We start from the raw sequence: 5,179 nt of genomic DNA, 5'->3' as shown, positions 1-5,179 counted from the left end.
CAGGGGGAGAACAGTCCATGGTGGGGGGGTAAGGGGTCATTGATGATGTCACGGGCTCTGGGATGAAATGTCTTTAATGGAGGGAAGAGGAGCCCCCATGATCCTCTCTGCTGTTCTCACCTTCTTCCAGTCTGAGGCGCTGCAGCCTCCACACCACACAGTGAGACAGCTGCTCAGAACGCTCTCTGGAATAGAATAGAATAGAATAGAATAGAATAGAATAGAATAGAATAGAATAGAATAGAATAGAAAATCCCTTTATTCTCTCACAATGGGGAAATTGTTTACAAAAAGAAAATTATAGAAAAAATTTTTTAAACAAATGTGGACCTTAGAAAACTGTCTAAGAATAAGATGATGGTGAAGAGTTAAAAGATAAACAATAAATTACTGTAAAAATGTCTTAAGTAGGAGAAAAGTCAGAAAGAACAGCAGAGATCCAGCAGTTCGATCATAAACATCTATTCTTAGTCTGATATTTAAAGGAATGTTTGGATGCTGCAGAAGGTAAAGACGATGCGGCAGAAAGACTTTCCTGCTTCAGAGCTTAGATTCATTCCCATTTTATGTGATAACAATATAAATTAAATTCCAGCTTAAAGCATTAAATCTAAAATATGACAATAATCGCCTGAAGAAGAAGTGAAAACTCCTCATATAGACTTTTGATGTTAGAATTAAGCGCCGGTGAGCAGAGGCCTCTGGATGCAGGGACAGACAGAAGGGAGGAGAAGCAATTAGAAGAGTAGGAGCTCTAGAAAGAGCTGTGCTGCTCTCCTGCTGAGTCTTTAATGAAGTGAATCGGCTTCCCGGTCGGTTCCTCCCAGCTGTTGTCCCCACAGAGCCGGCATATTGCCCTGGCCTCTTTGTCCCTGCAGCTCGGCTGCCGTACCTCCAAATTACCCACAGAACACCAGGAAATAAAAGCAATGCATCTGCTGCACTGTTGACTCCAACTGCTCTGGAATGCAACCGTGTCTCCATCTGTTGACCCCACCAATCAGGACTTAATGCCGGGAGGTGATGACAATGGAAGAAAGCCGAGGGCAAAGAGCCACAAGCAAGAATAAATACAGAAAATATAGATTAAAACATTTATGTTCGCATCATGTATTCAGATCGTAACTAGATTTATGACAGATATATGAAACCTTTACGCCTAGCTCTATATATAGATATCTATCTATCTAGATCTACCTATCTATCTATCTATCTATATAGATATCTATATATCTATATAGATAGATATATAGATATATATATATATGAAAAAAAATATATATCTTTTTTAATTGAAGAAGTATTTGCATTCATTGAATATTGACAAAGGCATCATGCTTTGCTTTATGTCTGTTTTTTTAAAGTCTTAATTAAATTATTTTGGTATTTTGTCAGAAAGGAGAATTTTTTTTCATTCTATTATTCAACTTCCACTAATTTCTAAATATATTTCCCATGTCAATATTTAATATATATAATTTTTTTTACCAATTAATCCAAACATATAAAACATGTTGCAGTGCTGCAGTAAATAATTCCCACCGTGACACTATGAGATTATTATTTTACTGCGTTTGGTTTAAATTCCATTTTTAAAATAAGTTGGAGTATTTCACAGAAGGATAAATAGAAATGAAGAATCGGAGGCGGTTAAAGTTAAAATATGGGTAAATAGAAAATAATTTACACTGATAAACCTTCCCTGTTAAAATATGGAGAAGTGATGGAGGAGGTTTAGATGATCGGTTTGTTTAAATGAAGGGTTAATGAGCAAAAGGAACGGAGTCGGTGTTGATCTGACATCACAGGATTTAGCAGGAATAATGAATTGAAGGTTTTTATTCATTGCATCATTTTCCAATTCTGATAGAGTTTGTTATTCATTGGTGTGAAGAGGAGCAGGAAGCAAATGGTGGTAGATGGAAATTAGAGCAGGCAGATAGTTATTGCAGATTAAAAGTTATAATTAGTTCAATTAGATCGGGGGGGGGGCGAGCTCAATGCAGATATAGTTAAAGCAATCCTAGAAGCTGCACAGGCAACAATCCCAAGGAGAAAGGGCAATATAAGGAGAAATATGTTCCATGGTGTACTGAGGGGTGGACAGAAGCAAATACAAGTAGGAATAAAGAATTTAGAGTATTAAAGAAAACTCTGAATTATTAGAACTTGATTGCTTATAAAAGGGGTGTTGTTTAAAGAATAATAATAATAATAAAAAAGCAAATAAACTATATTGGAATATATATTGTGAGTAGATTGAATGAACTACACCTTTAGGTAAAGAATGGGGAACAATTAAAACATTCCCAGTATTTAGAGATGGAGAAGCAATAATAACAAAGAATGTAGATAAAGTAAAGCTGTTAGCGAGACGCTTTGCTAAAGTGAACAGTTCAGCTAATTAATCTGAGCAGGAAGTGAGACAGAGAGGAACAATATAGGAGACAGCAAAGCAGTAAAGATGGAGGATTGAATAAATGTGTCTTTTTCTATGGTTGAATTGAATAATGTGTCGATGGAAAATAAAGATTCAACTCCAGGGAGAGATCAGATAACGAATGACATGTTAAACAGAGGATGAGAGGTAAGAAAATGATTCCTGAGCTTTAAAATAGAGTTTGAGATGCAGGAAGAAACCAGATGTTTGGCAGGAGTCGACTGTTGGTCCTGCATGTAAACCTGGTAAAGACCCAACTGATCCTGCTAGTTAAAGGCTGTAACATCCCATGGAGGTAAAGATGATAAATGAGCAAATAAAGTATTTTATAGAGAAGAATGAGTTGTTGAAACCTTATCAGAGTGGGTTTAGGAAAGGTAGGAGTCTGATTGATCCTGCAGTGGAAAGAGAACCTGGTTTTCCATGATGTGGAAGGAGGAGCTAATGATCTAATTCAGTGTTAGGAGTGAGGAGTAGGACGCATCAATGGGTCAGAAATGTTTTAACTGAAAGCAAAATAACTGAAAGTAGAGAAAGAATTTAGAGCAAATTATCCTGTGGAAAAAGGTATTTCTCAGACTATGGAGGGATTGCTGCTGCTGCACATCTCAATCATTTTCCTCTTCCTGTTGGAAGTTGAACTTGTTGTTGATAATTCTGTCATAACTTACAGCAACATCAACCTGAGTTGCTTTTCTGGAGCAAAAGTTCAATTATTTTAGTTTAGCTATGACCTTTGTCTCTGCTTTGCATGAGTCAGCATTTAGGAAACGTGAGAATCAGCTGATTGTGAGACAGGAAGCACCTGGATTCAGGTTTTCCTCCAGCAGATCGGCTAAAAACACCCAAACTAGAGTCATAGAGAAGGATGACGGCTTTCCTTTCATTTGCTCAGCCTGTGTGACCATTGATTCCCCTGTGAGGTCTGCAGACGCCCCCCCCCCATACAATGACTGAGCACCTTGGCCACATGCTAACGCCGTCTACCTGTGAGGTCTGCAGACGCCCCCCCCATGCAGTGACTGAGCACCTTGGCCACATGCTAACGCCGTCTACCTGTGAGGTTCTCACCTTTACCAGGTGTTTTCCTCCTGGATTAATGAGGATTCTGTTTGAGCGGATTATTTTCTCACCTTCAGTTTATCCAGACGGTTTGATTTTTAGCCGCAGAACGCAGAGGTTAGAAAAGCTGTTAATGTGTCACAGATTTTAGTTTAACCGTCTAACTCAATAAATCTGCTGATTATTATAAAAATATAAAAACACAGAATCTGTTTCATAACAAATAAACAATCCAAAGTCTTGGATTTGAATAATTTTTATATAAATGTAAAGATTATTTCTCTCTTAAAATGTTTAAAAGCTGGCAGCAGTAGAACATCTGCATTTCAAATTAACTTAAATATAAAATATAATCCATGTTTAATTGTGTAATAATGCTATTCAGGCCTGACAGGATCCAGGTTTTTATTTGCAGATTATTTAAAGGATCTGGAGAAAATGAGCATAAATGGAAGAAAAAGGAAGTTTATAAATAATAACTGTTATCATTTCATTTAGGCAAATTATTTACAAAAGAAAAAACAAAGAGACAAACTTTGTGTGTGTTTCTCCATGGACGTCCATAAAAACATTTATAATGAATTACATTAGTAAAAAGATAAACATAGAATTCTAAGTCTAACAGATGTGATTTATCACATAGAAGTATCTATAAAAGACTGTGTATACACCAAGAAAATAAAACCTAGAAATGAATGAATTATTAATTAAACCAACACAAAAAGGGTTTAAACAGGATGTAAATTATTTAAACACAAATATAATCTTTTATTCTTATTTTACAAACAAACTAAAAATGGAGAAATGTTGTAATTATCTGTTTTTTAACAACTTTATGTTTCTTTAATTAGGCTTTATTTAGGTTTAAATAATAATGTTTGCTGTTATCATAAAAATGAACATAAAGTGTATATTTTTCTTTTTTTCTTTAAAAATAATTTGTTTACTGAGATTATTTTTTCCAGCTCTTTTGGACGCATGGAAGTGGGAAACTCTGCATGTTATAAATGTAGATGTTTAAACTCCAGATTATCTAATCTCCTGCTAACTGATGCTTCCTGGGACCATTAATCCATGGTGAGAAGTTTCTCACCTTTCTGGCCACCAGAGGCGTCATGTGAAGCGTCGCACGTCAGGGCAGCACCAGGACCTCGCACCGCTACCTGTGAGCTGAGGGGTGAACAGGTCCTTCTGTGAGGCTCAGAGAGGCGACAGAAACGACACTAATCTACAAACAGGGATGATTCCTCCTGCGGATCAGACGCTGGTCCTGATGGCGTCCAGGAGACGGTCCTGATGGTTGGACAGCCGGAGGGACGCAGACAGATCCTTCCTCCATTTGTTCACCAGCTGCTGATCGACGGCTTTCCAAACTTTCCTGGCTTACAAATCAAAGATAATCTCATTTAATCTCTAAATTTAAACTGAGAGGAGAGAAGGATTATGAGGGATTATACTTAAGAAAACTAGAACTTTCTAAGTCTAAATAAAAACCTGACAGAGGGACAGTTTAACTAGAACAGCTGCGTCTAACACTAAAAAAAATATATAATTTTAAACCCAAACATCTTTTAACATTTTTATGGCTCAGAATTGATGCAAACTGAATAATCTAACATGTAATGATCATATCTACAGAAGCTGCATCATTTGTTTGAGAAGATAAAACAGAAACAG

The sequence above is a fragment of the Cyprinodon variegatus genome, unplaced genomic scaffold (assembly GCF_000732505.1).
Source record: "Cyprinodon variegatus isolate N-32 unplaced genomic scaffold, C_variegatus-1.0 Scaffold1278, whole genome shotgun sequence".
Classification (NCBI taxonomy): domain Eukaryota; kingdom Metazoa; phylum Chordata; class Actinopteri; order Cyprinodontiformes; family Cyprinodontidae; genus Cyprinodon; species Cyprinodon variegatus.
This window is presented reverse-complemented; position numbering follows the sequence as displayed.